Source organism: Malaclemys terrapin, chromosome 8 (genome assembly GCF_027887155.1).
Source record: "Malaclemys terrapin pileata isolate rMalTer1 chromosome 8, rMalTer1.hap1, whole genome shotgun sequence".
NCBI lineage: Eukaryota > Metazoa > Chordata > Testudines > Emydidae > Malaclemys > Malaclemys terrapin.
Genome location: NC_071512.1, coordinates 24053894 through 24066429, shown reverse-complemented (window position 1 = coordinate 24066429; position 12536 = coordinate 24053894). Strand labels below are relative to the sequence as shown.

At 43.7% G+C, this 12536-nt stretch overlaps 1 protein-coding gene across 5 annotated transcripts in view; it reads left to right on the top strand.

Moving 5' to 3' along the window:
- GABRB2 (gamma-aminobutyric acid type A receptor subunit beta2) overlaps nt 1–12536 on the top strand; it is a 284019-nt gene that overhangs the window by 115896 nt on the left and 155587 nt on the right. The window lies entirely within an intron of this gene.

Here is a 12536-nt window from a genome sequence, read left to right as displayed (position 1 = left end):
TCAGCTGCTTATCTTCCCGGAATCATGAACACCACAGCGGACGAACTGAGCAGACGCTTCCCATGGGACCACGAGTGGGAGATAGACGAGAAAACCATTCACAACGTATTCAGCATCTGGGGTTACCCAACAATAGACCTCTTTGCAACTGCAAAGAACAAGAAATGTCTCAATTTCTGCTCCAGAGCAGGACTGGGCAAACATTCCCTGGGGGACGCATTCATGATCTCATGGCACCGAAACCTATTCTATGCGTTTCCCCCGATACCAGTTCTCAACAGGGTTCTGATAAAAATACGAACGGATCGAGCCAAGGTGATCCTCATTGCCCCATCGTGGCCCAGACAACCATGGTTTCCCTTCCTCACCAGAATGTCAATCCAACCACCAATCTCCCTGCCGCTTATTCCGAACCTTCTATCTCAGCAGCACGGTCGTTTTCTCCACCCCAACCTGTCCATGCTTCACCTCAAGGCCTGGTTCCTACGTGGTTCTCCCAACGCGAATTAGATTGCTCCGAACAAGTTCAGGAGGTGCTCCTACATAGCAGAACGCAAGCTACTCGCAAGACCTATCTTCAAAAGTGGAAACGATTCACACGTTGGTGTTCTGCCAAACATCTTTCTCCTACCTCGGTACCTCTTCCGTTTATATTGGACTATCTCTTGGGCCTTAAGCGATCCGGCCTTTCTTTCAGCTCCATCAGGGTCCATTTAGCTGCTATTACGACTTTCCATGACAAAATTGATGATACGTCTGTCTTTGCTCACGCTACTACGAAGCGTTTCCTCAAGGGCCTACAAACCTTATATCCAGACATTAAACAACCGACCACCCCCTGGGACCTTCATCTGGTACTGTCTGCCCTAACTCAGCAACCCTTCGAACCCCTAGCCACATGCTCCCTTTTACACCTCTCCATGAAAACAGCGTTTCTAGTGGCAATTACTTCTGCCAGACGGGCAGGAGAAATAGCAGCTCTCATGGCTCATCCACCATATACGATATTTTTTTAAAGACAAGGTTACCCTCAGATTGCATCCCAAATTTCTTCCAAAGGTTCACTCATCATTCCATATTAATGAACCCATACACCTCCCGACTTTTTTCCCGAAACCACATGCAAACTCCTTTGAAGCCTCAATGCATACACTAGATGTTTGCAGAGCCATGTCATTCTATTTGGATAGAACCAAACCCTTTAGAACCTCCTCTAGACTTTTTGTCTCTGTTGCAGAGCGCTCCAAGGGCATGCCTATTTCTACCCAGAGACTCTCGAACTGGATCTCCCAGTGTATCCGACTGTGCTATCAGATGAAAGGGGTTGCACCTCCAGATGGCATTAGAACACACTCCACTAGATCTCTGGCTGCCTCCATCGCGTTCTTACGCAAAGTCCCCTTGGCTGACATTTGTAAAGCAGCCACCTGGTCATCTGACCATACTTTTGTTAAACACTATGCCCTTATTCAAGGCCCTTTATCTGACATACGCTTGGGCAGGGCGGTACTCTCGACGGCGTTCCTACCAGATCCGAAGTCCCTACCTCCTTAAGATACACTGCTTTTAAGTCACCTGTAGTGGAGCACCCACAGGGACATCTCTCGAAGAAGAAGAGGAGGTTACTCACCCTGTGCAGTAACTGACGTTCTTTGAGATGAGTGTCCCTGTGGGTGCTCCACTACCCACCCTCCTCCCCTCTACTTCGGAGTTGGGGGGCCTCCGTGGTAGAGAAGGAACTGAGGAGACCGGCCACGCATGCGTTCTATTACCCTAGAGTCACAGCGGGGGGGCAGATTCTGAGCATGCGTGGCCGCTATGAGTACTGCTGCAAAAATCTCCGGGCGAAGGCGCAGGGACGCACCAACACCTGTAGTGGAGCACCCACAGGGACACTCATCTCGAAGAACGTCAGTTACTGCACAGGGTGAGTAACCTCCTCTTCTTCAGTCATTTCTAATGAGAAGAAATAAATAACTTCTTCTTCCTGTTGCTGCATGTTTTATTTATATGGCATTAAATTTTCCTCATACTCATTTATTTTTCTCCTCCTAAAATAGTTCAGTTGTATTATTTTCAAAGTGTTTCAATATCTGTGTAGTCCCCTAATAAAAATGTAAGTCGGTGCTTTTACTACTGAGAGTTCTGTTTTTGCTGAATGTAGAAGAAAAAGAATAAAGCTTTAAACGTTGTTGTGCCTAGATTGGAATGTCCTCAAACTCTGAAGAACTTCAGACCAGGATCCATTCTTTGCAGCTGAACCCTACTTCAGTTCTCAACATCCCTGAAATTTAGGAACTTTCTTGTCTGCCTTGGGCCCTTCTTGATTTTAAATGTTAGTTATTAATTGATTATGCCTGGGTCAAGTTAAGGCCTTCTCCCCCGCCCAATATTTTAGTTAGTTTTTGTATTAAAAAGCATGCAACATACATTTGTGTTCTGATTGCGTATACAAGAGTCATGCTTTACTATTAGATGTGAAAGTTAATTAAAAATATAGTGATCAAACAGAAAAAGTCACAGTGTTTATCCTTGACTTTTTTACCAGCCCAGAAGAATAAATAGATAATTAAAGTCTTTTGAATTGGGATCACCCTTATCAAGAGCTCATCACCCATGTGTCCCATAGTTGGACAGTTAATTAAGGTAGACATCTCAGAAGTCTTATTGCTGTTGATCATCTGGTACTCTAGCTGTACCAATTTCCAGCTACGTTTTATGACATGTCATAGTGATGTATGGCTTTTGTGGGTAAATTGTGCTATGGGTACAATAGTTAAAGACTATTCAACATATCTTTAAGGCTGGTCTTGTGGTTAAAAGCACAGGTCAGAAATCTAAGACAGATGGATTCTGTTTCTGGTTATGCTTCTAACTTGATATGGAACATACAAGAAGTCACATGACCTTACCGTGCCTCAATTTACCCATTTGTAAAATGGAGATGATAATACCTAACTGCCTCATGTGAATCCAGTTAAAATTTGTAGCATTCTCAGAGAAAACCATGCCAAAACAATGGCTTAAATAGAAGATGATCTGGTGTAATATGATTGTTTATTGAGCATAGATTTTGGCACCAAAAATGTTAAAGCTAGTAAAAGCCATATTTAATCACAGTTGTCTATCACAAAAATCCCAGCACTTTCACAGGCAGGTTTCAGGCCAGAACATGGAACGGAAAGGATATTAGTTAGAACTGTTGATAGATACATCTCTCTTCTCCATTGATGAGAGGAGGATATCTGTTCTCATGTTATTAGATCTTTCTGTTAAATTTAATACCATTAATCTCATCTAAAAAATGTACCAGAGGATAATTGAAAGTACAGAGTTGGAGGAGTTTCCTTCTTTTCAGGTCACTCTCAGAGTGATGACTGGCAGTTTTTCCTCTGCTATCAGATTATGTGTGTGTGAAGTATCTTAAAGCACCACATTATTGCCTACTGCGGCCACGTCATTACGTGATACACCTCTACCCCGATATAATGCTGTCCTTGGGAGCCAAAAAATCTTACCGCGTTATAGGTGAAACCGCATTATATCGAATTTGCTTTGATCCGCCGGATTGCGCAGCCCCACCCCCCCCGGAGCACTGCTTTACCATGTTATATCCGAATTCGTGTTCTATCGGGTCGCATTATATCGGGGTGGAGGTGTAGTTCAGAGCACAATCTTTTTGCCAGTCACAGATAGAAGATGTTTTTCAGCAGCTGTAACTATTTGAAAGTCCAGAAGAAGATTATGAAACAATTTGTCTATTTCAGGGGAGACATCTTTATTAGGGGGTGATGGTGGCTAGTCCTTCAAAATGCTGCCTCCCTACCAACAGCATCACCTTTGGGTATGTCCACACTACGGTATTACTCCGAATTTACAGAATTCGATTTTTGGCAACCGATTGTGTAAAGTTGAGTGAATGCGGCCACACTAAGCACATTAATTCGGCGGTGTGCGTCCATGTACCGAGGCCAGCGTCGACTTCCAGAGTGTTGCGCTGTGGGTAGCGATCCCATAGCTATTCCATCGTTCCCGCAGTCTCCCCTGCCCATCGGAATTCTGGATTGAGATCCCAATGCCTGATGGGGCCAAAAATTTGTTGCGGGTGGTTATGGGTAAATGTCGTCAGTCAATCCTCCCTTCGTGAAAGCAACGGCAGACAATCATTTCGTGCCCTTTTCCCTGGATTGCACGGGCAGATGCTATAGCACAGCAACCATGGAGCCCTTTTTCACTTTCACCGTATGTCTACTGGATGCTGCTGACAGACGCGATACTGCAGCACTACACAGCAGCATCCCCTTGCCTTTGTAAGTTAACAAAGATGGTTACCAGCCATACTGTACCGTCTGCTGCTGTCATGGGTGCTCCTGGCCGGCCTCGGTGAGGTTGGTGGGGCGCCTGGAAAAAAATGGGAATGACTCCCCAGGTCATTCTCTTCTCTAAGTTTTGTCTAATGGAGAGTCAGTCCTGCCTAGAATATCAGGCAAGCCTACTAAAGAACCAGAGAGGCAAACGGCTGCTCTGGGTCAGAGCCCCAGACATTCCGCAGAAATGATGAGCTGCATGCCATTCTAGGGGGTGCCCCTACAACAAGCCCACCCGTTGCTTCCCTCCTCCTCCACCCCTCCTGGGCTACCTTGGCAGTTATCCCCCCTTTTGTGTGATGAAGTAATAAAGAATGCATGAATTTGAAACAACACTGACTTTATTGCCTCTGCAAGCAGAGATCAAAGGTGGGAGGGGAGGACGGTTGGCTCACAGCGAAGTCGAGTGAACCACCATTCTGCACTTGTTCAGCCTATAGCTGAAAATGGGAATCTGTGATAAGCACTAGGATAGAAGCACAGGCAGGACTGAATCTCCATTTGTGTGTGGGCCTTTGGCTGACACTGGTAAAATACAAAATGTCCCAGGATATATATATTGGGGGACAGTTCTAAACGGCAGCTTTATTTTTTTATTTGCAGCAAAAAGTATCTGCTTGTGAGCCCTGGGAGCAAGGGGTAGGCTGGGGTAGGTGCGACCGCGCGGTGCTACCGACTGGGAGAGCAGCCTGAGGCAGAAGCCTCCAGCTGGCATGATATTCCAGGCAGGACTGAATCTCCATTACACAAAACTTAAAGAAGAGAATGACCTGGAGTCATTCCCTTTTTTGTCCATGCGCCCCCGACCGACCTCACCAAGGCCAGCCAGGAGCACTCATGTCTGCCCAGGCGCCCCTGACCGACCTCACCGAGGCCAGCTAGGAGCACCCATGGGACGACGATGATGGTTACCAGTCATACTGCACCGTCTGCCGTCCGCAAGGCAAGGCAAGGCAAGGGGATGCTGCTGTGTAGCGCTGCAGCACCACGTCTGCCAGCAGCATCCAATAGACATACGGTAATAGTGAAAAAAAGCGAGAAACTATTTTTTTCCCCTTTGCTTTCATGGGGGGCGGGGCTGACGACATGTACCCTGAACCACCCGCGACAATGTTTTTGACCCTTCAGGCATTGGGAGCTCAACCGAGAATTCTAATAGTTTTCGGAGAGTGCGGGAACTGTGGGATAGCTACATTCATCAGTCGCCCCTCCCTCCGTGAGCGTCCATTTGATTCTTTGGCTTTCTGGTACGCTTGTCTCAACTCCTTAAGTTTCACGCAGCACTGTATTGAGTCCCTGTTGTGGCCTCTGTCCATCATGGCCTTGGAGATTTTTTCAAATGTTTTGGCATTTCGTCTTTTGGAATGGAGTTCTGATAGAACAGATTCATCTCCCCATACAGAGATCAGATTCAGTATTTCCCGTTTGATCCATGCTGGAGCTCTTTTTTGATTCCGGGACTGCATGGTCACCTGTGCTGATCAGCGCTCTATGCTGGGCAAACAGGAAATGAAATTTAAAAGTTCGTGGGGTTTTTCCTGTCTACCTGGCCAGTGCAGCCGAGTTCAGATTGCTGTCCAGAGCGGTTACAATGGTGCACTGTGGGATAGCTCCCGGGGACCAATACCATCGAATTGCGGCCACACTAACACTAATTCGAAATGGCAATGTTGATTTCGGCGCTACTCCCCTTGTCGGGGAGGAGTACAGAAATCGATTTTTAAGAGCCCTTTATGTCAAAGTAAATGGCTTCGTTGTGTGGACGGGTGCAGGGTTAATTCGATTTAACGCTGCTAAATTCGAACTAAACTGGTAGTGTAGACCAGGCCTTTAACTTGCTTAAGTTTTGTGTCAGCAGCTGCCTTTCATCCACTTGTTGAACTTGACCAGGTCCTGAGATAGCTGGATGGACTGTTATCAGTGTCCCCAGTGAACAAAGAACAGAGAAGAGTGTTATCTGCATGTTGTTGATATTTGTGACCATGATGTCTCACAATTACCTCCAGTGGTTTCATTTGGATAGTGCAAACTGATATTCATCAATCATTAACTTGGCTGACTGTAACATGGTCTATTTGTGAAATGTGTTATCTTCTAATGTATTTATATTAGCAGCAGTGAAAAGTTTCTCCAGATATCCTTGCACAAAGTTAATGACTGAGCCCAGTGTGATAGTCATATATATGCTAATTTTAATACACTCATCACTGAATTTTTATTAACACAAAGGAAAGTTAACTTCATCTTGAACTTGCTGTTCTTATGAATTTTGAGTATCTTGACAGAAACAAAAGGCTTACTCAGCATAAATGTCTAGAAAAAGGGGACAGTAATGAAAGCTGTGTAAAAGGCTTCATATGTACTGCTCACATGCTTAAAGATGAGCATATATTTATGTACTTTACTGGATCACTTTGCAGATCTGGGGGGAAATGGTGGGCCTCCGATCCCACAGCCTGTCTCTCTTGATCCCTCCTCCCCTGAAATCGCTGTATTCCCAAGCAGCCCAAGTGGATCCAAGAAGAATCATGGAGATATCTAATACATGAAAGAGTAGGGCTCAGGGTTTGTTGGGAATGAAATGTGGAGGCAGGGAGGTCAACAAAATCAAACCTATGTAAGTTGGTTTATTTCTAACCCTTACAAATCCATTAGCAGGATTGGAACTCTGCAAGGTCCTCTCAGCTCTAAAAATAGCGCTGTTTTTGTTTGTTTTTTTAAGAATTATTTATTGGAGCAGTAGATGAACTGGATTGAAAACAAGCTCCATGAAAGTTAGATGAGATATCCACTGTCTATGTATATGTATGTGCACAAATAATCTCTGTCTGTGTTGGCTATGTATATATGGCACATATGCACAGAGGCAGAAATGATTATTCATTGAGCCTTCGTTTCACATTTCACTCAACCCATTGTAATTATTGTTTTGTGCCAGGCTTTCTAAGTGCATTGGCTCCTGTTTCACCTACACATTCATTTTTACCTCCTAACAATCCTTACCTCTATTTCATGTGAATTTCTCAAGAAGGGACTCTTTTTTTTTTTTTTATCAAAATCCTCTTTCCTGTCCTCCAGTTCCATCTAGTTCTCTGTCCCTCATTTGTTCTGTGAGGACAAAGAATTTGCATGCCATTTGGAACTCTATCCTTAGGGCACCAGGGAACTCCTTTATTAACTGTAAGATTAAGGCTCTTTTTCTTTTTCATATCGCTTCTAGCTGAACATGTTTGTAATCTCTTTCAAAGTGTTAAGTGCCTTGGGATGCTCACACGACAGACCTCTTTAAAACTGAGACTCTATTGTGCATTTGATTTCCTTACTCCTGTTTCAGTTCAGGTTTAAAAAATAGATTTTTTTCCTTCCTTACTGAGCTGTGAATTGTATCTTATGTGACTAATGAGCTGGTGTGTCTACATTTTTGGATATGCTACTTAATATACCCTAAAAGGTCTGGTTTTCTGAAAGTGAGAATTTTCATTGCTATCTAAAAATGATCCCTTTTAAGCTGTCTCAAGTTGAGCATCCAAAATCACTGGTCACTTTTGGAAAATTAAGTCCTTTTGATTAGAGATAGATCTGAACTACAGCACCAAATCTGAACCTCTCTGAAATTTGGATTTGCTTCTATTCTTCCAGTTTATGGCTTCTCTATACAGTGCCACAGTGCGAAGTAGGGTGTGTGTGAACTGTAGAGTGCTCTAACTGTAGAGTTGCTCTCTAACTGTCCCGTGTAGACCCTGTTGTCAGACTCTAAAAGGTACCTAGTTCATGTTGAGATAGCCCCATTTCAAACTGGATTATATTAATGCTCACTTGGGTACCATTTAGAGCAGGAGGTGGGCAAACTTTTTTGCCTGAGGGCCACATCGGGTTTCCGAAATTGTATGGAGGGTCGGTTAAGGGAGGCTGTGCCTCCCCAAACAGCCAGGGATGGCCCAGCCCCTGCCCCCTATCCGACCCCCCTGCTTCTCACCCCCTGACAGCCCCCCTGGAACCCATGCCCCATCCACCCCTCCCTCTCCCTGTCCCCTGACCGCCTCCAGACTTCCCGCCTCTGACTGCCCCCACCGCTCCATCCAACCCTCCCTCTTTCCTGACTACCCCCCCCCGGGACCCCTGCCACCATTCAACCCCCCTGTTCCCCACCCTCTGACTGCCCCGACCCCTATCCACACCCCCGCCCCCTACCCACCACCCCGAACTCCCCTACCCTCTATACAACACCCCCTGCTTCCTGTCCCCCTACTGCACTGCCTGGAGCACTGGTGGCTGGCGGCACTACAGCCACGCCGCCCAGAGCACCAGGACAGGCAGCTGTACCGCCCAGCTGGAGCCAGCCACGCCACGGCGCAGCACAGAGCACCGGATCAGGCCGGTGCCGCGGCTCTGCAGCCCCGCCGCCCAAAGCGTTGTGCCAGCGGTGCAGTGAGCTGAGGCTTCAGGGGAAGGGGAACAGCGGGGGGGGGGGGGAGCCAGGCACAAGCCTCCCCTGCCAGGAGCTCAGGGGCCGGGCAGGAGGATCCCGCGGGCCGTGGTTTGCCCACCTCTGATATAGAACATGGCAGCAGGTCTACACGGGGCAGTTACAGTGCTCTAGAATGCTGGTTCTCAAAGCCGGTCCGCTGCTTGTTCAGGGAAAGCCCCTAGCGGGCCGGGCCAGTTTGTTCATCTGCCGTGTCCACAGGTTTGGCTGATTGCTGCTCCCACTGGCTGTGGTTCGCCCCTCCAGGCCACTGGGGGCTGCGGGAAGGGCGGCCAGCACATCCCTTGGCCCACGCCGCATCCCGCAGCCCCCATTGGCCTGGAGGGGCGAACCGCGGCCAGTGGGAGCCGCGATCGGTCGAACCTGCGGACACGGCAGGTGAACAAACCGGCCTGGCCCGCCTGGGGCTTTCCCTGAACAAGCGGTGGTCCGGCTTTGAGAACCACTGACTAGAAAACGTGCCCCTCTAATTTGCACTGCAGTACCATGTAGACAAGCCCCAAATGGCATGGTCCTGTCTTTCTGATGAGCTGCATCAGAGCATCCACTCCAAAGATTTCAGAAGTTTGGAGTTGGTCAGATTCCAGGTTTTCAACTCAGTAGAGGAAGGCCAACTCCTCTATTGAACATAAAGAAGGAAAGTTGTTCTTTGTTAATGTTGTGTAGGTAATTGGCAGGGAAAGATTTATCAGTACATGTAGGTCATAATTTAGAACATGCATCGAATTCAATATCCCTGATTTTCTAAGGGCATTGGAGGAGAGTTAGCCATGGCTCATAAACTTAGAAATGGGGTGTTATGTTACTGTGATGAAGAGTAATACATTTTCTTACTGGCAATGCATAACTGAACAGCTTTTGATGTCTGGTTATGGAACAAATTTTGCAGATCTGGTAGTAGACCGAAGAATAAAATAGTTAACAGGATACTGCAATCCTGTTTTTAAGGATCTGAATCTTTTATGGTGAACTAAGAAACACATTTTATTTTTTTTAAAAAGGCTTTTTCACATGTAATATCATTAACAGACTGTACGGATAGGTTTAACATTTTTAAAGGGAAACACATTTTATAATGGTTGAAAATTCCTTCTTCACTTACCTACTTGCATGGTCCTCAATACAGGAATGCATGTATCTATTAATATTAGGTGACTTCCTACCAACCAAAGCAATGAAGGGTGCACAGGAAAATATTTCTTGTTTTGTTTAGGTGTATGTGATTCCAGCAACAGGAGAAATGTAACACCCTTAACTAAGATTTTAGGTTAAAAGGTCTGTTCACCTTTAAATGTAGAATGCAGAGAGAAGAGGACTGTATGAAAGTTTCACTATTCCGTTATATATGGAAGGGAAAGCAAGGCTATTAATATCATTCTGACTCAGAGCATGCTTTTAACCAGATGGAAAGAAAGACTAAAAAAAGCATTTAAAAACTCTCCTTGATGGACTCTACTGGGAACAGGAATGTAATCATTCATTCAAAGAGAGTTTCTGTGCTATAGAGAATGTTTCTTTCTCTTTACAAAAAAAGTAAGTTTATCCTACCTCAAATACATTGACTTGTGCACTGCAAGAGAAGCAGGATCAGCCAACTTTCAAATATTGTGTTTTAAGTATCATTCCACTAGTTCAGTAAGTGGAAATGGAGGTTGGAAAAAAGCAAAAAACTGTTCCTGTCATATCTTCAAAATGCATGTATTTGCATGTTGACCTGTTTTCATAATCAAGTCAATAATTGCACCCACAAATCTGATCCCTGCGTGAAAAGATTAGCAGAGGAAAAAGTCTGGTCTAATGTGTCAGGCCAGGGATTAGGAATCAGGAAGTCAGATTAGGGTTTCATTTACAGTTCTGCCCTGGATTTGCTATATAATGCTGAAGAAGTCAGTTAACTTCTTTGTCTGTTTCCCCATTTGGAGGTGGGATTTCTAGAAATGCAAAGTATTTTTTTTTAAATGTGAGCTTTCGGGAGTGCCTACATCACAAGTGTATTTTCACGTGTCCTTTGAAAGCTTATCCCTTAAACAGTAACATTGGAGGTGGCAAGTGTGGGAGATGGGAAAATGTTAATAGACCTCCATTTTTGTGTTTTGTGAGGAATTATTCTTGCCTGTTCTGTCATAGAGTGTATCTGTGAGTATTTCAAAAGTGAAATCTCATGCACCCTTGACAATCCTGAGAGAGGTTAATTTCAGTGCTGCTAAGTTACAGAAAACTTTACTAGGGAGTTTCAGCTGGGGTGAAAAAATGTAATTCTTTCATCTGTCTACTGTGGTACTAGTTTCCATTCTCAACCGTAGTCTCTTGCCATCTGGACAATAGCTGTGAAGTGTAGCTACAAAGTGAATTAATTGGGAATTAGTATAGCAGTTTGCAGAGTAACTTGTGTTTGTCTAAGTGTATGTCTAAGTTTCTCTGTATTAGCAGACAGAAGGTGAAACTTAACATGTGAGGCACAGTCACAGTAAACAATCACTTATTCAAAATAAGATAGTTTAGGGCATATGAATCTTTTCTCAGGCTGACGGATAGATACAAGCTCTCAGAAAATAATAAATTCTCTGACTGGGTGTTCATAATCAAAGCAGCTTTATTGACTGCATCTGCTAAAAGGGACAATAATCATATTTCTTATGCTAACAATTGTCAAAAAGCAATTAAACGGGAATACTCAAACAAAACACTGTGAGCCTTCTTCTGATCTCATCGAAAATTAAAGTTATGTCATTGTGCCTCTTCTGGTCGTTTGAAAATGAAGGCTGCCTGTCTCTGGCATTATTTTACAGTCATTGTTCCATGGACAGTCAGAGAGAGACTGTGTATCTGTACTTGGTATTGTCTATGGAGTGAAAAGTTTTATGTTTAATATAATATACAATATATACTTAATATAGTTCCTCTTGTGTTTAACAATATTAGTGATACACTTACAAGTATATTCTCTGCTCAATTATCAAAAGACCAGCACAGCACCAAAATATTCATAAAGAGCCTGATTCAAAGTCAGTTGGTTCCTAAACCTGCAAAGACATATATACATGTGTGTAATGTTATACACTACGAATAGTCCCATTGAACTAAATGGGACTTACTCAATCCATAACATTAAATATATAAATCAGATTTGATTTAAATCACGAGTCAGGAAGACTCGATTTAATCATGGATTTCTATATAAAAGTGCATTCTTGTTGGTTGTTATAACCTTAATACATATCCTTCACAACTCAGAGATAGATTTTTTTTTAGAAGGTACACACTACACATTTTTAAAGTGATTTATTTTGAAAACTTTTCAGATTAGTTTTACAGCTATATCAGAAAATGAATGATTGTTTGGTTATTTCATTTACCAAAGGTAATTGAAGCAGATATTTATGAAGTCTTTGGGAGGTGAATGATCTCCAATTCAACAGGTTAATCATTAATATTTGGAGGATTTTCTTGCCATGCTGTATTAGGAGGAGAACATCACCAGACAAACATCTAAATTATTTTATTTAACTAAAACAACAACGTTATGTATTCTGGATTTTTTTCTTCAACAGCAAACATATAATATTTTAACAAAATAAGCATATGAATTTTTGAATTTAGTTAAACATTCAAGTTTTTTAAAATCAGGTTTGTTTTTGTTAAAATTGTTTTTAACTAAAATAGTTAAATGAAATATTTAAAAA